We start from the raw sequence: 22,942 nt of genomic DNA on the forward strand, positions 1-22,942 counted from the left end.
CTGTCATCTCTGCTATTTTTAACACACCCTTTGTTGTTTTTTGAATACTAATACAAACATTGATACCAATCACAGAGTATGCAAACAGGATACTGGGCTTGCACTTGCTACTAGAGGAGGACATAACTGGGGACTTGGGGGACAAAGTGTTACCTCCTACCTCTTTACATGGTACCCAGCACACTGGGCCCCCAGTGTGAGGAATAACATCATCCTTGCCTACGGGATTTTGTTTCAGGTTTCCCTTTATTTTAGTTTGTGAGCATCTCAGGATCTTTTATGTATCATTTCCTATCTGTGTGAGCTAAGGAAGTTACTGTTATTCCCACTTCATACTTAAGACATTACATGTAAACTGTGAAATCTGGGGCTGTTTCTTTTGACTTCAGAGCAAGAACTGTTTATGTCCCATTTATATCTTTTCTTTCCACTGGAAGAAAGTGTTGGTAAACAAATTGAACAAAGAGTCGAAGTGAGTTTGATTCTATACACCCAGCTGCGGGATAGCTTCAGATTCTGGCCCCTTCCACCCTTCCACTGGGACTGGATTGCATTTATCCATTGCACCCATCAAACATAACAATGGTTATGCATGTTGCATGTTTTGGTTCTCATCCTCAGGCTCTTAACTCTCCCTTTCCAGATAAAGCTTAGGCACATATATTAGTTGCATATATTACATCAGGACAGATAGACCAGGTTTGTTCAATGATCCCTCAAGCTCATTCTCTGAGGTTTGCTGAAGTCTCATGCTGAATGAGAACAAGGCATGCATGGAATGTTACTTCCATCATGCTCTTACTCAACATGCAGAGGATTTTGGATTGTTTCCCAGAGCTGGGCATGTAAAAGACAGTTGTTTTAGCATAGAGTACTAATGTGCTTAACCCTTTCATCTTGAATAATCTTGGTTCAGATGGCAGCAAAATCTTAGGGAAGGATTAAACCAGTCCTCAGAGTACCTTATGACCAGCACACCTGAGCTGCAGGTGCAGCCTGCAGGAGCTTGTCCAGACTCCACAAGATGTTGTTGAGTGTTGGTCTACTGACATTCATGCTGTCCTCCTGCCTGTTAGCCTCTGAGCCCTGTTACAAATTAAATAAAAGTGAATGGCAGCTAACAATAAACTGCAACTTGGAATCAAGCTATGGTCATTATGGCAGGTATCACAGCTGATGTAGAGCAAAGGATTTTGGTAAGGGCTGTAAAACCTTCTCCCCTGGGCATGCTCCAGCACTGTACTGACATCAAGATGATTTATGGGCTATATTAGCACTCTGTTCATGAGCCTTACACTTCCCAGAAACTTTTGGAATTGGGAGGGTGGAAAGTGCTCATAAAATAACAATATATTTGACATGCTGTTCAGTAGGATCAGAAAGCAATCTGCAGAGGTCTGACTGCTGACAAGGAACGCTGTTTAAAAAATCACAGTAGCTGTCAAACTTATTCCTTCTACCATCCAGGATACAAGGCCAATTTACAAAAAGACCTTCAAAAGTCATCAATCACCTGACACATCTGACGGTCACATGAACTGTACAGCCCAAGCAAGCATTTCATGTCCTCGGAGGCAGCTTGATGGTTTAAGCTTCAGCAACACGAGGTTAGTTAGAAAGGCTACCAACCTGTGCAAGAGAGTTAGATGTTTCCCTACATGTCAGGTAACAGCTTTACCTTCTGCTTTTTTCCTTTTGCTCCCTTCCAGTCTTCTAATACATCAGGACTGGGTTGCAACTTTGCCTCAAGTCCCAAGGAAGTCACTTGTCATGTCTCCATGTAAAAGACAATGTCTCCAGAAAGGCCACTCTCCCCAGCATACTGCATGTGAATTAGAATGTCCTAGGGGAGTCTTCAGCCATTTCTGTGGCTCCCTGCAGGGATGTGCCACAAACACCATGTTCTTTCCTTGGTCAACACAGAGGCTGGTGTGCTTTTGAGCTAGCCAAAAATAAAATGCTTCCATGGCATTTCCCTCAAGTTGGAGATTCAAAGTCACATCCCACATTTGTAACCTTGACAATGGCTTGCTGCTTTTCATTTTCTTTCCTAGTTAGAACCATTCTTTTTCCTTCAAATTCTAAAAACAAATTTTGCCCAAGAAAATCCCCTTTCATTGTATAAGACATTGTATGGAAAAGGGGTATGTCCAGGGAACAAACTCATTTGTCTAGCTAAAGCTAGACAATTGACGTGAATCTCTCTCCAACTCTTTTCCTTACTGTTTTGGTTTTTTTTTACTGCTTTCTTCTGAAATATTACCACTGTCACTCACGCAGCTTCACAATACATTATTTAGTGCACCTGCTTCTAATCCCTTTTCCTTTCTCTGGGACTCCTTCTCCTTGCAGGGGGGTTGGACTAGATGACCTTTGAAGGTCCCTTCCAACCCTAACCATTCTATGATTCCATGATTCTATGATATATCCAGCACATGAAAAAAGCTCCCTGTAGTACACAAGCAGGGAATGCTCCAGATCTCCTACAGTATTCCTGAATGCAGATTGCAAAGTTATGTGCATAAAGCCTGTTAATAAGTTCTCTTCAAACATCTTTTGGAAATGTCCTTACATGCAAGATAGAAGGAAATGTATCACTGTACACTGGGCCCAGAAGAATCGATGCCAATGACGTGCAGATTTTGGAAAAAGCCCATTTCTCTTCCCCTTTTCTTTATTATGGCCCCTCTGAGACACCTGTACAAAGCTCATTCTCTTTAACTGTCTCCTTGCAGTCTTGGAATCACTTTTTCTCAGTCCCCTCACAGTTCCTGATGTATGAGCACCTGACAGGGTTCTCAACACAGCTGCTCCAGCAAAGAAAAACTGTTTCTTCACAGGAGGAGATTTGTTCTTAGCAATTTCAGGTTACAGCCTCAGCTAAGCTCTGTATAACATTTGGAAATAAAACAATTTTTAAAGAGGTAGGGGAAAAAAAAAGAAAGCTGTACCTCCACCCTTTGGGATATACCTTCATTTCATTCTAGGTCAGTATTCTGACCTGGACATACCTCTCCACCTTTCACTGCCTCTCTGCATTAGCAATGTGCCCAATATATTACTGCATTATTTTTATCCTTCCTTTAGTTACAAAATGCTGTCCTTTCTTTAAAAGGTCACCAGCATTTACTAGCAGTTACCTCAGAGAAACAGCAAAGCCAGAGCAGGATTTTTCTTACACCTACGATGCAAAATTCTCATTCTAATTTGCAATGCCTAAAACCCATGTGACTTCAATAAACAGTGCCCTCATTATATTTCCTGACATTATTGTGTGGCAGGAAAGTTTATCCCCTCCTGGATAAAGATATGCCCACATACATGTACGTACTTTTAAATAAACTCACTACATTTTACTTTCCTTCTAAAATACATCAGCCTTCGGGTCCACTCTGCTCTTGCTGGGGTGATGCTTATTGCCAGAAACTTGAAGTAAGCACACTTCAACCCATTTTTCACAAACAGAAAGGTCAAGATCCACTTTCTGGCACACAGTTGCCACTGCAGCTACCACAGACATCGCGGATGAAAAGGGATAGGGCTTCACCTGTGACGCAGGCTACTGGAAAGGGCAAGAATAGCAGCTTTCCAACAACACATCATTCCTCCACAGCCAAAAGGCCTGTTGTGCTTATTAAGACAACTAAATCTCCCAAGGAAAGGGATTTGAAAAAGTGTTTACCTGCCTGGTTTCTAACAAGGCTGGCTAGTTTTATTCCAGTACTCCAGTTTTACTTTGGTACGAGCTGGTGCTTTATTCTTGCATACATATTCAATACTGACATATTGAAGGATGTGGAAGGCAGGCGTCAATCTCATGTGAAAATGCTTAGCTATGATTTAATTATCTCTAATATATGATTATATTATCATGTGAAATCTCACAGTATCCACAGAAAACAATTCCAAAATTGACATTTTATCAGCTCACTTGGCAGGGACAGGGAAGGAATCAGGTCCATCGTTGAGTTGTGGCTTCTACATTCCCCTGTTGAACAGCATGTTTAATTCAGAGAGGTCAATACAGCCTTTTGGGGTGGAATACCTACAGAGCCTTGTTCCTACTTTTCCTATAGGTCTTCCATTTGAAGAAAAATCAAAATTGTTCCTGGGTATAAACCGTATCCAGAAAATTTTATTTGTAGCAGCCACAGATACTTAGCTGTTGAGCACAAGAGAACCACTCTCTTGGATTTGTCTGTATTCCGCATATGTCCCAGCTTCACTTTATTGGGCTCACAGAAGACTTTCCATTTATTGTGTCTGGGCACAACATTCCCATCCCACAGAGATCCATCAACAGGAAATTTATCATTATCTTGGTATTGGTTTTCAGTTGATAATAAGAGAGGCACGAACATTGCTAACATTTCTCAAGAAATGTCATAAAGCCAATAGTAATTGTTACATGTGTAAGGCCATGCACTCTAAAAATACAGGATTTATAAGATACTGAAAGCCATCAGCCTTTATTTTGCCAGGAGGATGCATATGTTTCGAAGACTGCAGGACTTTTTCAATGTAGCTTTATACGTTAATATTTTGCAAACTTAACTTCTATAGCTTCTGCACAATTCTGTGTTTTACGAACAGTTCAGGAAATTAGAAGCCAAAAGAAAACGATCTTTGAACAAGAATTTCCAGGTGTAAGGACTTCAGAAAGGATGAATTACACATCACCATCAGAAACCAGAATGACATTTCCATTCCTTATCTGGGTATCAGCCCAATTTCTACAGCTGTATAGTAGTGACTACTAAGAAGCATCTCAGGCAGCTTGACAGTGAATTTCCAGTCTCCCTTAAGTTCAAAGAGATAATTATTCATAACACTAGAGTTGCTTTTTGAAAGCCTCTCTCTTCAATCTTCATGAATTATGCCCAAGAATATTAACAGGCTTGAGTTTCAAGACAGGTTCTTTTCCCAACCTCTGCATTTCAGAAGAGAATTTTCTGTAAGGTAAGGTCAAAGTCCTCAGCCTACACATGAAAGTTTCCAATAAGAAAAGATTCCTGTACAGCAACATTAGTGGAAACATATAAAACTATACAACGCTTTAGAAAATAAATACCTTTCTGGGACTAATACAAATGTAAAGGTCTGAAGATCTGGTGCAATTTGCAAATGCAAATCAGATTGGCAACAGAGGTGCCAAATATTTTCTAAGTATATCCTTCTCCTTTATGAATAAACATCTCTTATTGTGCTGCTTCATCTTCAGTACTCAATAGGACAAAGTGATGTGAGTTTTACTGTTTTTTCATTATAAATATCCAAAGTTTCAGAAAGAGGATGAAAAATAAATATTAATTTTTTCCTTTTCTTTCCATGATGGAAATCCTGTTCTCTGTCTACCATAAAAACCTCAGATGTCTTTCATGAAAAATAGCTTTCTTCAGATGAAAAATGTACACTGCCCCTTCATTGTATTTCCTTTCCCATTACTTTGCAGGGGGAGGACTCTCTGCCCATATCTAACTGAGAAGAGACCTTGTAGTCCGTAACTGGTCACCTCAAAGCATGCATAGCTGCCTCACCAGAACCACCTAGGAAACTTTCAGAACAAGAGGAAAGTCATCTTATGAATTTATGAATCTAGAGTTTTTTAAAGACATTCAAAGGGAAGTCTGTCTACCTCTGTCCGCTGAGAAATGGACGAGAAATAACAGATATCTGCACCAAAATCACTGCAGAAAAGTTGATGAGCTTTATGAAGCATTTTTTGTCCCAGTCACAACTCAGCACAATTTATGCAAACTGTCTCCTGCTACCGGGTCCTGGGCCCTCTGATGAGGTTCAATGAGAATGTTAGTTGAATTCTGCTGCAAATCCACTGTCACGTCTCTGCTGCCTCATCACATTCTGGAATGATGTGACCATGGTTGTAAAACCATTTATAGATTGCACTGAGAATAACATTTTTAAGAATAGAGTTTGAAATATATAAAACCACATATACACACATCCATCCATACATGTTTATGTACCTGTACAGTGACCATCAACATTTACAAGGAACACCCAGAGCACTGTCATTTCAAATGGCAGAGTAAACTCAGCCTGTCTCTAGACTGACATCTCATGAAGGAATTACTCCACTTTTGGGGTGCCCAGGAGAATAGGCTATAAAAATAAAGACAGATGCCAGTGGGTTAAATAACACTTAGTTCTAATACTGTCTTACAGCACAGATGTTACTAACTTCTTGTCTACATTTGCTTTTCTTTTTTTAGAGCTTGATCCTGTATTTAGTGCCATCTGGCACACACAAGCTGTTCCAAGCAAAGCAAGTGACCACCTATAGAAGCCAGAAAGAGGACAACACCTTTCCCCTAAGAAAAACCTCACTCACACAAACTAGAAGACTGTGTCAAGGAGGAGTAAGAACAGTCAACATAGATTCTCCAATGAATGATATATAGCCAGGTTCAGAGAGAAAAGTCCTTTCCACTATCCTTTGAAGCACAAAAGATCAGCCATTGCTTCCAGCATAATGCAGTGGGTGCACTGGTGCATTCATGCCTTGGAGGCATTGAGTCTGGTGGCACTGATGTCTTGGGCTTCTGTGCCCTGTCCGTGTGCTCACAGACAATTCAGTCAGAGATGGGGAATTTTTATCTTGGCATGATGGGAGTGCTGGAAGATTTTTGCCCTGATCTGCAAGGTGGGAAAACTCTACTTGCCAGGATCACCTAATATCTCATCAAGGCTGTTCCTGTCATTGCAGGAACCTCCAACTTTGTCCTTGACTTGTTCCTGAAGCTCAGCTTAGTTGTGGGATTTTTTTTTTTTTGTATGTTAGCCCTGATTATAAGCTTGTAAAGAATATGGGGAAAAATTTTGTGGCCTGTTATGGGATGAACAGACGCTTCTTGATTAGATATTTGTTCATGATTCTTTTCAATTTCTTGGGACTGGGTTCAAGAATTAGAGCAAGTGTTATGCTATCCTCAGGCTTAAAGCAATCCCTTCAAATTTTTTTCCAGGAGGAAAGTGCTTGCAGGCTACATATGATCTCACTTCTCAAAAAAAAAAAAAAAAAAAAAAAAGTACTGAGACCTTGGATAGCATAGTATTCTAAAATACTTCAGTAATTCTTGGCTGCCTTCACCTTAATGTCCATACCCCATGAGTGCTGCTACAGATCGTGTTCTGGCTACTGACTGAAAGAACTGGATCAGTGTAAAGGATCATTCCTGTGTCATTCAGATCCTTGGAAGTGTCACAGGCAACACCTTTCAAGGTCTTTGAGTGATGAACAGAATAGTTTGAGGGCTTCTGAGCAGGAAGACAAAAAGTACTTCAGCCACAACCCTATAGTGTACAGCAAATAACAGATTTCAATCATGGACCATCTAAGGGAAGGAAAAAAAAAAGAAAGAAAGAAAGCAACAGATGTAGTATTGGATAATAATGATTCAGAATTATTTAATGCATTGTTTTGACAGACTTCACATCATAAAAGTAAAAGCAGACCTTCTTAATAATAAAATATAGATAGAGACAGAAACATAGCAGAGCAACAAAGAACATAATGGAAGATATTTGAAGCTATTTTGACATTTTTTTCTCTTTAAACAATAGAATTTACGTAAATTTGTAAACTAGCCTGAATATATTCATGAGATACGGGAAAACAACAAAAAATACTGTTAAACTGAAGGCTAAACTAACTCTTTCAACAACTTATCACCAGCAGTAATAGAACAAGGACACGAAAATTACTGTATAGCAAATATCAATTAATTACTATCATGAGATCCGTGAGATCCACAGCATCAGTGGACAGCGTCCCTTTGACTTCTGTAGGATGAAGATACATTTGACTAGCTGTGGGATGCTGGTATATTGCTTTCACTAGAAAATAAATTTATTTAGATTTAAACGAGATTGCTGTGAAAAGCCTTGGAACTTGAAATACAGCTTTCCAAACAGAAGACTAAATTTAAAAATACATACAAATTCAAGGTGACTTTAGTCAGCTAACATTTACATTTCAAACTGTGAGGCATCATAAGTACCTCCCATTTAACATCCAAATTCAGAAGACACCCCAACATATCCGTCCATAAGTCCATAATGGCCTAAACTGCCTGTCTTGCAGATCTACAGGACTTACCATGCTCTTCACTGAATCCTCCATTTCTCATGCCAGCCAGCCAGTAGCTGCTCCACTGCTTAGACAGCCCTTAATGCTACCCAGCTCACGCTGATTATCCCAGCCCAGGCTGGAGAACCTACACAGCTGCCTAAGGTGGTAGCTTCCGTAGGAAACTGCTAGAAGTCGCTCCCCTTTGTTCAGTGGACTCGGCCAGGCCTAGGGCGGACCCGCTGCTGGCCAAGCCCGAGCTGATTGGTAGCAGAATGTCCCGTGATAACGCCTCTGCGATAACGTATTTAAGTAGGGGAAAACAGGAAAAAGAGGAGGAGAAGATGTGAAGAAGCTGAGCGGGGGGCAGAGAGGGGGAGGCGCGAGCCTCATGGGCCTTGCAGGCCTCACCCTCTGGCCTCCCGCCGGGCAGCCAACTGGGCCCAACTTGGGCCGGCCTGGCTGCAAGAAGTGGAGAGGAGATGAGAAGTGAATAAGATGTAAAAAGGATCCTGAGAGGCATCTGCCAGCCTGTTGTGAGGAACGGCTGTCAGTTCAGAAGTAGGGTGAGGAGTAATGCAGCTCCTGGCCAAGATTCCCCTGCAGCCTGTGGTGACGACCATGGTGAGGCAGGTTGTCCCCCTGCAGCCCATGGAGGTCCACGGAGGAGCAGAGATCCACCTGCAGCCGTGGAGGACGCCACGCCAGAGCAGGTGGAGGCCTGAAGGAGGCTGTGGCCAGTGGAGGGCCCACTGGGGCAGCTGTTCTGGAGGGACTGCACCCCGTGGAAGAGATGACACACGCCAGAGCAGTTTCATGAAGGACTGTGGCCCGTGGGAGGGACCCCATGATGGAGCAGAGGGGGAGTGCGAGGAGTTCTTCCCCCGACGATGACACAGCAGCGTAAAACAACGCGTGATGAACTGACCGTGACCCCCATTCCCTCTTCCTCCCTGTGCCGCTCCGGAGGGGAAAGTAGTAGAGATAATGTTAAGCCTGGGAAGAGGGAGGGGTGGGGGGAGGTTATCTTGTTCCCTGTCTCATTCTCCTGCTAGTTTTAAAAATAAATGAATAGTTTTCCCCAAGTCGAGTATGTTTTGCCTGTGATGGTTTTTTTAAGGATTTCTCCCTGTCCTTATCTCAAACCTTGAGCCATTTTTCTTATATCATCTCCCCCTGTTCTCTCAGAGGGTGGGGGCAGTGAGAGAGAGACTGCGTAGTCTGGTCCCAATTGGGGCTGAACTACGACGGTTAGGAAAGACAGGAATGAGAAAAAAACAGAATGCTTAGTAGGGATATTAGTGGGCAAAAATAGGAATTTGGCCAGGGAAAGATCAAGCAGTTATGAATGAGGAAGGGTCAATAAAAGAGTGACCTAGCTGCAGAACCAGGAGAGGCAACAGGCAGACAGGGAACAGGCAGGTGGAAATGCACACGGGTGAGGACAAAGGCAGATCTGGAAAGGAAGCTACCATATTCTCATCAAATTCATATGAATGCAAGGGTGACTTCAGAAGAGCTGTGGGTGCCTGTCTGAGAAGACAGTAAAAGATGCAACATCCATATGTCTGTGCTCCAGCTTCCATGGTTTTGTATACGTGGCCCACATAAAGCAGCATTGTCTCAAACCAACACCACATATTTTTCATTTTGGAGACAGACTGGGCCCAGAAAGGGCATTGATATTAACATCATATTTACAGTTTGCATAAACACCATGCTTAGCACATTAACAGTTGTTTTACCCAGTAGATCTGTTCTCGAACTTAAGTCATTTTATCATTTCCAAGATCAAGATAGAGGTGTGGGTGTTTTTCGACAGCATATGAAACAGTCTAGTAAGTTCTCAGTCAGTTCAGGGATCCAAAGTGGCCACAGTGGCTGTGCTACTGGCTCTGGAAGGGCCAGTGAAAGCAAAAATTGGATATCATGAAGGTGGCTGTTCTAGCAGTACAGGTAGAAGTGAGCAGGAAATTAAGTCAAGCTGAATTAAAAATGCAAAGTACGAGTGTCTCTGATATGAAATAAAGGGCAGGAAAGGCTAACAAATTGAAGGCAAACAAAATATAGGTTCCATAGGGATGTCTTTTAAAACAGTTTCTGTGTCTGCGCTTCTGGGTTCAAAGCAGCCCGCCCTAAGCAGCAAGAGAGCAAGCACTGGGAAGTGCTGGACTGGAAAGGCTTTGAGAGCTTGTGTCTGTTTTCATCATTTTCTGACTTTCCTATATCTCAGAAGAGGGCACTGTGGGATGGAGAGCTACTAAACATGAGAAAATTCAGCCGAGTTCTCAACAGGAATTGCCATCACCATGTAATTTGCAATTAATTACTTCTTTTGTTTTTATCCAGAGAACTGTGTGTGATCTTTTTACTCAAATGCATAAGCATTCATACTCAGAGCTTGCTCATTCTCTGATGTTAGAGGAAATTCTCTACCCTTTTGACATATCACCATCCCCAACCACAGAGAGGTTTACAACTGCTGACAGGTTTTATTCCCAAGGGGAACACCTTTTCGTCTTTATTTTTTTGCACTTTATTTCTTATTAACAAAAGACAAAGAAAATGGTCTTTATCCTTGCTGAGACATAATGTCTCTTTAGCAGTTAAGGTGAAAGTAGGTGAACTCTAAAAACAGATGAATACCAGATACAGAGCATACAGAGCATGGACAATTAAACCCTAATTATATGAATTCTACATTTTCATGGATAACACAAATATTGTACCTGCTCCCCTATTGCCTTGCTCTTTATGTAGCTATTTGCATCTGTACTGCATGGATCTAAACTGCAGTCATTCTGAATTGTACATGCCTGGTTTTGCATACGTGTGTGTATTTTATACTTTCTGTCCATAAATGTAAATGAATGCACAATAGCAAAAAGCAGTAGTAAATCTGTTGCTGGGTTTTTCCTCTGTGCTCTTTTCTTGATTGAATCAATAACAAAGCTGGTCAGCTCCTCATGAAGCAAATCTCCACTGCTGCTAAGTTGAAACTAAATATGGTAATTTCTGTGAAACATGGTAATTTCTGTGAACATTTGTTTGGGTAAGGAAAATAGAGGTTTTTTAAACAAAACATATTTATTTTTGTTTTAAAATTGAATTTTCCGTTACTTTTATTTGGAGTGTTGCAGAATGTTTTTTTACATCCTGTGGCAATCTAAAATTAATAACGTAAACATTCACCTGAAGCATATCAATCAAGAGGAAACAAATGCTGAAGACTGTAGTGTTCCATAGGAATTTGAAATCTGGGATGTTTATTCCATTTCAGAATGGAAGATGAATAATAATTAAAAAATTGGGAGCAAGACATGCTGATTTGGAACTAGCATGCTCTAATTACTAATCCACGAGAAACTACTAGGACCCCTCCAAAACAGGAATTATTTGGTCCCTCTGATATTTTGAGATCTTCAGCAGTTCTTCCACTATCCCTTTTCTGTTTCTAAAACTTTAAATTTCTTTTGGCTTTCTGATCTCTGGAATTTATGTTCTACTTCATTTCTGGCTTGCCAGCTTCTTGTTCTATTACTTTTTCTTTCTCTCTCCCTTCTAATTTTTAATTTCTAATAAATCCAGCTTTGATTTCTTCCATTCATTTTTCTATCCATTTTGACCTGTCTGTCATGTTACTTCCATCTTAGCCCACAAAAAGTGATTTTGTTTCTTTGAACACTTAAGCCACAGTTATAATCCTACCTACTTGTCCTGTAGCTGCACAGTCATATAGAAGCAAATAACCATAGCAGTTTTGTGAGACCACTGCCCTCCCCAGAGCCCTCCTCCTCAGTCCACCCCTGTCACTCTCCACTCTGCCCTTACCCAGGTCTGCTTCCCAGTAAATCAATGAAGGAGCAATGGAGGTGCTAAGCACCTGGTTCCATCCCCAGCACGGAACCAGGAAGACTGCAAAGATCTATAAGTGCTTGTAGCACCCAGAGAGTTATACAAAGCTGTAATGCCAATTCCTAACATTTCAGTTCTTGTACCAGAGGCCAGACCCAGGTGACAGGCATGTGTGGCAGACAGAGCAGTTGTAGACACCACAAAAATGCATCCATTAATCCCAGTGAGCTGAGGTTTTTGGTGGTGCACTAGGGCTCCTCTCTTCTTCCTCATCCTCAGGCTTGTGAAGGATCAGTACCAGGGTCTGATCCTCGGAGCAGGATGTCAGATCCAGCCTCCTAGAGCTGACAGGCAAAGGATCACCCTGTTTCTGGATCCCAACGAAGGAAGTGTCCGGTTGTTTGACACTGGCCCAAGCGGTGGCTTCAGAGCTTGGAGAAGTGCAGTGGTGTCTGTGAGGTGGCTTGACAGAACAAGCACGTTGGTACTCCGGGGCGAGGGCAGTAGATAAGCAAGGCATGAACTGTGAGGGGGAGGGCTCAGTTAGGTGTTTTTTAATGCACAGCAACAGCCATAGCCCATTTCAGAGCCTGCTGCCTCTCCACAGAATCTTCCCTGAGGATGCATGTTAAAATTGCGAAAAAAAAAAAAAACATTCTTGAGTTTTACTAAAACCAGGGAGCTTGTATGATAACATAAGTGTGTAATGAATGCTGTAATTAAGGCTGAGGACTGCTGCTGCTTTGAATAATTTATGGGAATTTCTTGCGTGGAGCTGGTTTTTAGAGCAAATTGGACAAAGCTTAATCACACTTCATATTAGGGTCCCTTTTATAAATGGTTAAGAAAGAATTAATAAATTATTATGAGATATTTTTGTGAATGTTCAAATAATGTTTAAACCAGTAGGTCAATAGGGGTTAGATTTTTATGACATTTAAGTCTGAAACCTCAGGCTAGCTTCTATCTAAATTAACTTTTATTTCAATTTCTCCAGATGCTTTCATTCTTACCTATAAAATTCCCCCAATACATTATTTTTGCCAGTAGGTACACTGAGTGTCACATACTCCTTGACAGAACCAATCATCTCAGCATAGCTCAGGTCTGTGCACCAACAAAAGTGACAGTCTGCCAGATTTCAGCTGCAGGAGCAGCTCACCTGGAAAGCATCCTCAAGCTCCTTCTAAGCCTCCAACAAAGAGCAGAGGCTGCTCCTACCTTGTAACTCAGTTGGCAGAGTACTTGACTGGGATGCAAGCAGACAGGTTGACCTCCCACCCCTGTGGGAAGCAAAACTGACCTGCAAACCCACCCCCAAAGGGACACTGGTGGAGGAAGAGCTGCCCTCTGCCTCAGGAGGAGAGGTTTGAGAAGCGCAGAGGGGACTGGCCCTCTCCGGAGGGTACTGGGACACCTGGGCAAGGGGGTTCAGCCCTGAGGCTCAGTGGAGGGCATGGCAGTACAAAAGGAAAAGTAAGAACAGGAGTTTGATGTGAAGGCAGCAGCCAAACGAGACAGTGACAGGATCACATCTGCAGCTATCTCTGCTGATTCAGTCCCATGTCAGCTGCAGGAGTGGTCTCGCTTAGCTCTACCCATGCAAACGGGGGCACCTGTTCCTTCAGTGAAGATCACTGGGCATCTCTGAAAGGACATCCGCCCCTTCTTAACCTGCGTCTTTACTGTTCCCCAGATCAAACAGTCTGTATGTGCTGTGAAATAGGTTGCAAGACTTGTTTCTGGTCTGATCTGTACTTGGTATTCAATCACTAGGCTGTTACACTGAGGGACATGAACCCCAGGATTTGCAGGCAGTGTCACTTTTTAGACAGCAGTACTGGGTTACACTTTGCAGAAGTAAATAATTAGTAGCCTTCATCTAATTATCTGCATCTTGCTAAGCAATCTGCACATTAAATACCTTTGATCAGATCTTCAGATGGCTTAATTAGCAGACTTCAGGAGCCTATGTCAGTTGTAAGATGTAAAATTCTGCCCTTTACTAATCATTAATAAGTACATCTTTCTGCCTTCTTCCATCACACCAGTGCTACCCTTCACTGCACGGAAGGAAATGCAGCTGAGCCATTCTAATCTACAAGCATTTGTTAATCAGCATCTTTTCTGTTGCATGGTTTTTGTCTGTGCTAGTTGGCATTAAAAATAAATATTTAACCTATGTCAGGAAAGGCACTAGTTATATAATAAATATGAACTTCTACAGCCATAATTGTACACTTATAAGCCTGCCTCCCTCATCTCTGGACTCTCATATAGTGTGTTTTATCAGCTGGAAATGTGCCAGGCCAATCAGTGTTTTGGATCTTGTTCTCCGGCAGCTCTGGGTGACACCAAACAGAATGCCGCTGTATCAGATGCTAATGTTTCAACTCAAAGTTGCCCAAAAGTGGGATTTGGAAAAAGATAGATCTGTTATACTGCTGTGGAAATGGTCACTCCATCTAATGCGATTATCTAATCTGTGTTTGACAGTTAAATCCACAGAGGTTTAGTCTCCCTCTTTCCATAGGCTATTGGGAGAACTTAAGCTTCTGAACTTGATCCTTTCAGGCCACATCCAAAGCGTGGGACCCTGGAGCACCTGCCAGAGTGGGCTCACAGCCAAGGTGAGCTGTGTTGTGGCCATGTGGCAACGCAGGAGACCTCAGAGCAAATCAGTCCTCCCCTCGTAATCCATCCCCTGGTTTTGCAGTAAGAGAGCTCAGACAGGCAGCAGGGGAGCTGCCATCCTCTCCTGCAGATCCCATGACCTTGACAACAGGGCACTGGACCTCCAGAGAGAGCTTGCCCCACAGGTTAAGCTGAGTCTCCCCCAAATTAAATCCCTGGCGTTGTGCAACACGAATGTTTGAGAACCCCATCCCGCTTCCTGCCTATAGTTTCTTCTTATCTTAGTATTCCCCCTGGAATTGCACACTGTCACCAGTACTTTTTGTTTTGTTAAATAAGATTTAAATCAATAGGCCCTATTATTCCCTTTGTGCTTGTTCATTAGACAGTATGGGAAGTTATGGCACACTAGTGAAATCACAGTCAGAAGCAGATGTGTGTCTGCAGGTTTTATCAACATATATAAAACTGACATTCAAAAGTGTGTCTAACTATTTTATTACAAAAATTTACTTATCTTCTCCCTTCCTCCCACATCCAACAACAACAACAGGGAAGAAGTTTTCTTAGTCAAACAACATTTGACACTCCAAAGTGCAAAATGAGATTGTGAATGATACTAATTTACCCAACAATCACTGCTCGGTAGTTTTACTTGCCAAGGAAGTGTGACAAAGAAAATGCAATTGTTCAGGGAATTGTGCAAGCAATAAAACGTTATTTTACTGTACTTAAAGAAAATTAAGAAGAGCAGACATAGAATAGTTACACTGATGTTTTTAAAATTACCTAAGTGCAGTAAGTGAACAAGGATTGAGGTCGAGAAAAGAAAGACTCTTTAAACTTGATTACTCTGATAAGCATTTTTGTTCTTCAGCCCATTTATTTTGGATAAAATGTCTGTATCTGCATCTCTCTGTGTTTTGCTTTCCCATACTACAGAGGTACACTAGCAACTCTCTAGACTCATTTGCCAGGACGATATGTTTTGGCAGACGGGAGACATACCAGGGTCCCACTTTTTAAAACGCATTGTTCAGCTTGACAGTGCAATGCCCAGACTTCAAACATCTGGGGCGCATTGCCTCACCAGAGTTTTCAGGCCCAAAACAGGGTGTCTGTTTCCTGATAAAGTGCATGCAAGGAAGGAAAATCCAGATGCTTAAACAGGCCAGAGAGTGCACCAAACACCTATCAGTGAGGATGATTGCCTGCCAGGGGCTGAGCCCATGCCTGCTCTTTTTTGGTTCAACAGGCAAAGCCACTGACACCACCTGGGTGTATGGCTGAGCAACTCTCTTCTGTACTTCCATGCCTGTCAATGCTGTTCTGACACCGCCAATTCATCACCCGCCTCTCCTAATACCACCTAACCGTTATATATCCCAAATGCCCATGTGCTGGCACGTGAAGCCTGTCATCTACTGGACCAAGAGCTGAACCACATTAATATAAGTGCTTAGATTGGAAGACATTCATCTTTAATTTAGGTGAAGGAATTTGAGACTGCACCAGGACTTGCTTTTAATGTATAATTCTAATGTATTTTCTTCCTTCCTTCTCCCGACTGATAATGACATAAATATCTTTAAATGTTGGACTGGTCAAAGGATGAGGTTTAAAAGGTAAATCTATTTGCCTGCCTTGTCTTCTTTTCCTTCACTGGGCATATCCTTAAATAACTGCAGGTGGTCCAGATCAGTGGATTTATGCCAAGTATTACTGAATTTTCTATTTGCAAAGCCAAAACAATTCTCCAGCATGTAATAACCAGCCTTTTGTGTGGAAAGCAGCCAGGAGCCATTTTGGTGGGTGAAAGAAATGAAGTACTTTTGTAACTAAGAAGGGCAAAAAAAAAAGATGTGACCTCTATGTTCTGATTTTCCTAAACCTGAAAGGCTGCCTGCTGAGTCCAGGTAGCAGCCAGATCTCACAGCCTGAACAAGTATATTCACTTTCAAGTGATTGTTTCTGAGAAAGGACAAAATTCTCCAACTCTTTAACAACACACACATATACACATATGACAGAGGAGAAATGTCAGCTATTATTTTCCAAGCATCAGCATTTCATATATGGCAGAATGCTGTACACTCCTCTCTTTCAGACAATACAGAGCAGTTAACCTAGTATTTGCAGAAGTGCCTTTACGTCTGCACTCTCTTTGCAGACCCTCTGATATTGTAGATCTTGGTGTAGTTATCTAAAATGCACAGCTACAACCACACTCTATATCCCTGATATGTTTCCTGGCTGCTGAATTCTGTTTTGCCTCATGAATTGCAACAAACATCCAAGGATTTACTACTGACAATACAGAGATCCTGGGGCTTTGTATTGATAGCACAAGTGTTTCCCTTTTTCAGGAACTTTCCCATCTTTCAAAGCCTCCAATTTCTCTCCAAGAAAGAGATGCACATAAAGGTACAATTCAGTTCCTCAGCTCCATTCCCATTACTGTTCGTAGTGGGTGCCTTTCCTCACCTGGAGCCACACTGGAAAACCTAGCTCAGCTACTACTAGAAACCAGTAATTGCATATTTTTTATTTACCCACCAGCCCCAGTAACAGTTCAGCTTCTTTGGAGATGCATCAGAATAGATCCTCTCCTCCTCATTCCAGTGTCTTTTCTCAACTTTTGCTTTGGGAGCTGCACTGAGCCTGGCTGTGTTGGAGTTCAGAGCAACCCATATGGTTATGTGCTCCGCCGCCATGGCACTGCATTGAGGTGGCAGTCCCCCCCGGCAGCATCCCACTACTGAAAGGCGTCTCTCTCTTGATCCCTTTTCCTGTGGATTCAGGGTGCCAAGGTTTCAGATGCACACAGTACCAGGTGCCAGTGGGCGCTAGGGATGGGGCACCCTAATGCCGTATGGGTGTGGGGGTAGAGTGCCGTACTGGACATGCTAGGACTCCAATACGAACTAGAGCCAGAGGCAACCAAGCGGTATGCCACAACTGACATTTCCAATGTGTTTTTCTCAATTAATTTGACAGCACAGTGGAGGCCACATTTTATTTTTACATGAAGGGGTGTCCAACATGCCTCAAGTCAACTGCCCTAGGGGTGGAAGCACAGCCCTACCATTTGTCATGAACTGACACAGACTGCACTGGAACTGGGTGAGGTCTTCAAGCAACCCCGAGGAACTATTTTGAGCAACATTAAGCCTTTGAACACACCAAACAGGAGACATCTCATGCAGCAGCTCTTGGGCCTGGACCACCTTTGAGACAAGTGCACTACACTTCAGCCATGGAACATCACTTCACCTGGAGCCTCCAACAGAAGACACCAGGAGAAACACAAAGTCAGCCTCTAGGGCTTTGAAGCCAGAAGTATTCAGCATCTGAGGCCCACTATACACCAAATGAAAAAAAAAAAAAGTTATACTAGCAGGATATGAAGGGTTTCAAGCTGCTTCAGAAGTTGTTGACGCACAGCGTTTCTTGACATCCTGACTGCTATGCTGCACTGGATGTTCAAAGGAAGAGTTCCCTCTACACATCATGTGACCAATGCTACGTGGAATACACGGTAGCATTGATCACACAGCGGGCTCAAATAGGGAATCCCAATCACCAAGAAATCCTGGAAGAGATCGTGGACTGGACAGAAGGCAGAGATTTTGGAGCATCACTGAAGACTCATGCCAAAGAGGCACCACCATACAGTCAGTTATCTGAAGGTGAAAGGCACTGTGCTGTTTGCCAACAGGTCCTGTCATGTTACAGGAAACCAATGGAAGTGGAAAGCTGCTGTGTGGAGTCCCACATGAGAAGTCATCAAAGCTATCAAAGGAGAAGGCGAGTCAAGTCAGTTTGCAGAAGTGAAAGCCATTCAGCTGGGCTTAGAGAAAAGTGGCCAGTGCTCTACCCCTATCCTGACCCCATGGGCACTCTATCGGGGTGGCAATGGAAACAGACCAACTGTCAGCACAGAGGTGAACCCATCTGGGCTGGTGGCCAGGCATCAGTGCCTGGTTAGAAAACATTGCTGTGAAGGCACTTCATGTGGATGCTTACAAGCCCAGGAACCGCAGCACTGAAGAACATCAAAACAATGAGTAGGTAGACCAGGCTGCCAGAATTGAAGTGGCTCCGGTGGACCTGTGCTGGGAGCATAAGAGTGAGCTATTCATAGTTCAGTAGGTCCATGAAACATTGGGGCATCTAAAGAGAGATGCAAGATACAGATGCACTCATGATCAAGGGTCAACCTGGCCTTTGAGGCCGTTACACAGATCACTCATGAACACAAAACACATGTGGCTATCAAGTGAGACATGTGAGTAAAGTCTCCCTGGAATAGAGGGTTCCGGCTGGGTTAACAGTTTGGCGAGGCATGGCAGACTGACTACACTGTATCACTGCCACAAACCCACTGAGGTAAACACTGTGTGCTCATCATCCTGGACACAACTACTGGTTGGCTGGAAACATACCCTATAATCCCTGCCACTGCCCAAAACGCCATCTTATGCTTTGAAAAGTAGGTTCTTCTATGGCAACACAGTACCCCTGAAAGAATTAAGTCAAACATTCCAAAATAACCTCATATACTCCTGGGCTGAGAAACACAGCATTGATTGTGTGTATCACATCCTCTATCACCCGGAAACATTCAGAAAGATTGAGTGACATAATGAGCTGTTAAAGACTATGCTGGGAGTATTGAGCACCAGGAAATGAAAGTACTGGAATGGAAATTTAGCAGAAGCCACTTTGCTGGTTAACAACAGAGGATCTGCTAACCATCCTGGTCCTGCACAAATCAAGTTCTTACATACTGTGGGAGGAGGTAATGTCCCCGTAATGACCATAGGGAAATGGCTGGGAAAGGTAGTGTGGGTTGCTTCTCGCTTGGAAAAAGGCAAGCCCATTAATGGGATTATCTTCATTCAAGGACCTGGGTGTACTTTTTGGGTAATGAGGAAGGGTGGGAAAAAACAATGTGTACCTCAAGGAGATTTAACCGTAGGGGAAAATAACGCATGATTTGAACTGTCCAGAAAGCACTACAGCAGAAACCACTTGAACTGACTGAGAATGAACCTCACAAGGAACCAGACGAATGCAGCAGTCATCCAACTCAAGCTCATCTTAGCAGCCAGCAGTCCAACATAGCTTCTCTTGTCCTGAGCAACCACCTTGACAGATGGTGCCCAAGTCATCAACTGTTCTTATGGACATCTGAGGGGGCAGGAACATGGTTTGGGGGAATAGTATCTGTGTGTATGTCAAGGGACAGGTGGTAGTGGTTAATGTGGATGAATAAACCTAACTATTGGATGTATAGATGGTTTAACTATACAGTATAAGTTGTTGGTGCTGGTAAGAGGGAACTTTGGGCATGAGAAAGAGATAGAATAGAAAGGAAAAAGAAAGCTATCGGATAGAAAAATGAAATGTTGTAACAAGGTGTGGGTTAAGTAGGTAAGCCGAAAGATTTGAGCAAGGTATAGAAATGAAGCAATGTATGAGTGAGATGGTCAGGGGATGCTTGGACATATCAGATAAGGTGGGACCTAAGTATGATGCAAATGGAATGGAATAAGGGTTGGAGATTGTACTGTGTCTGACTTAGATGGACTTCACTTTCTTTGTAGCAGCCAGTATGGTGCTGTGCTTTGGATTTGTGGTTAAAATGGCATTGGTAATACTGATAATACACCAGTGTTTTGACTGTTGCTGAAACAGTGCTCACACAGTGTCAAGGCTTTCTCTCTGAGGAGGCTGGGAGTGCGCAAGAGGCTGGAAGGGGACACAGGCAGGACAGCTAGCATGAGTTGACCAAGGGGATATTCCATTCCAGATGGCATCATTCTTGGCAATAAAAGCTCAAGGAAAGGAGGAGGAAAGGGGAGCATTTGTGGTTATGTTATTTGTCTTCCCAAGCAAATCATTGCATGTGCTGAGGCCCTGCTTTGGTGGAAGTGACTGGACATCTGCCTGCCGATGGGAAATAGTGAATGAATACCTCTTATATCTAAAAAGAGCACTCAAGAAAGATGAATCTGAAGGAGGAAAGCTAAATTAACTCTTCCCCATGGTGTCCCTCCTATGTGACTCACTGACACCAGAGCCCTTCCTCCCATGGGAGCATAGATACATAGATATCTTGGAGAAAAGTAAGATCCAGCATGGATTTTTAAGGGAAAGAGATGATACAAAAGGCTATTGATGCTCTGTTAAAAGATCAGTGAGCATGTGGAGAGGACCAACATGGTTATATAGTGTACCTGAATTTCCAAAAGCTTTTGAAAAGCTTGGGCACTAAAAGCTCTTAAGGATATTAAGCTGTCATGGAAGAAGAGAGAGAGAGCCCACTAATTAATAATTGTTACTTTAAAAGCTGAGCAGTCAAAAATTGTGGCTAGTCAGTTTTTACAGAGGAGAGAGGTTATCCCACAGGGAGTAAGTTTCAGGACTAGAGTCAGCTCTGTTCACCATATATTCATAAATGAACTGTAAAAGTCTGTTCATTACTATTAATGTAATGAATCTCTTTCAGTGAGGTGGCAAATTTTCAGCTGGCAGAAAAGCATTTGGGAAAATCAAACCCAAAACTGACCTCAAAGACTTGCAGAAAGCTCTCATGATACTGAATGACAGAGTAATAAATGGCAGAAGAGACTCAATGTCAATAAATGCAAAGTAATGCACATGGCAAAATAACAATCCTAACTATACATATGCAATGATGGGCTCTACATTAACAATTCATGAAAGAGGTCTCAGAATAACTCTGGATGATTTCCTGAAATGTCAGCTCAATGTTCAGTAGTCAGAAAGGCAAAAAGATAGTTAGGAATAGGAGGAAGATAATGAAAACAAGCACAAAACATCACTACAGCATAGTGCAAAACCACTGTTCACCCACACCTTTCCCGACCCCTCCATCCCAAAATTAATGGTGCAGACCCAGAAGAGGCACAGAGCTATTGGGAGGCACAGACACTGGAGACCATCAGCCACATCTAGAAGGAGAACAGGTCTCTGCTTGATGCCTGGGCCATCCCAGCAGAGCTTCTCCTTTCTGCTTCCCCTGACAAAGAAGCTCCTCTGCTATGTTCAAAGCAAGGGCGCAATAGTTAAAATATTAAACTGCAAAGATATTGCTCGCGTTTTTAGTGCCCTCAAGAGCTGTGTTGTAAAACATATATCATCCACCAGAAATTTGAGTAATCAAGAGTCACTTTCACTTGGTGAACTTGCTATTCTTGTTTTTTCCTTCATAATCTTTCATGTTGAGAATGAAGAAAAAGAGATAAAGAGAAGTCCTAATACGAATTGCAAGTTAAACAGGAGAAGGGGACAAGATAGGAATAACATTTGTATGCTGTATATTTTAGAAGATGGAAGGTCTTTTCTAGTTTTAACTTACATAATATTTACATTGTGTCCTGTCACCCTTGAAGTAGTTCTGAAGTTCTCTTCAAGCTATAAGTTAATCTTGTATCTTTACTCTGACTTCCTTCTACTACAGATAGTTGCAAAATATTAGTGACTGAGTGACAGAAAAGACTTATAACAACATAATCATAATCTGAAGATGGGTTTTGCTGAATAAATGATAGTAGAATGCAAATGGGAAGGCTGATCTTGAAAAAGATCTTGTCAGAAGAATAAGTACCAGACAGTCCATAAAAATTACATGACATACAACAGTATGAGATGGACCAATGAGGAAAATATCTGTTACTGAGGTCTGTAGGTCCTGTTACTGGAGATAGTAGTGTTGGATGGAATGGTCAATGTAGACACAGAGGAGGATCACAGAACTGCCTCCACCAGAAAAATAAAGCCAGAGGCAGAGAGGAAAAGGACTAATATTGTCTCTTCATTAAATGGCAATAATTCATCTATCCTGTTCACAAATGCATTTCTTTTCCATCTCCTTTCTCCCTTCTGCTCACACCTGAATACCAGCTATTTTGATACCGAAAATAAGAGGACTGTATCAGAAATCATGTGGCCAGCAGGACTAGGGGAGTGATCGTGCCCTGGTACTCAGAACTGGTGAGGCTGCACCTCAAATACTGTGTTCAGTTTTGGGTCCCTTGCTACAAGAAAGACATTGAGGTGCTGGAGCACATCCAGAGAAGAGCAATGAAGCTGTGAAGGGTCTAGAGAAGAAGTCCTGTGAGGAGTGGCTGAGGGAACTGGGATTGTTCATTCTGGAGAAAAGGAGGCTGAGGGTTGCTCTCTTGGGTGGGTGTTGGTCTCTTTTCTGAAGTAGCAACTGATAGGATGAGAGGAAATGGCCTCAAGCTGCACCATGGGAGGTTTAGATTGGATATTAGGAAAAATTTCTTCACCAAAAGGATTGCTAAGCATTGGAACAGGCTGCCCAGTGGAGAG

Source organism: Chlamydotis macqueenii, chromosome 1, assembly GCF_036417535.1.
Source record: "Chlamydotis macqueenii isolate bChlMac1 chromosome 1, bChlMac1.mat, whole genome shotgun sequence".
NCBI classification, from domain to species: Eukaryota; Metazoa; Chordata; class Aves; order Otidiformes; family Otididae; genus Chlamydotis; species Chlamydotis macqueenii.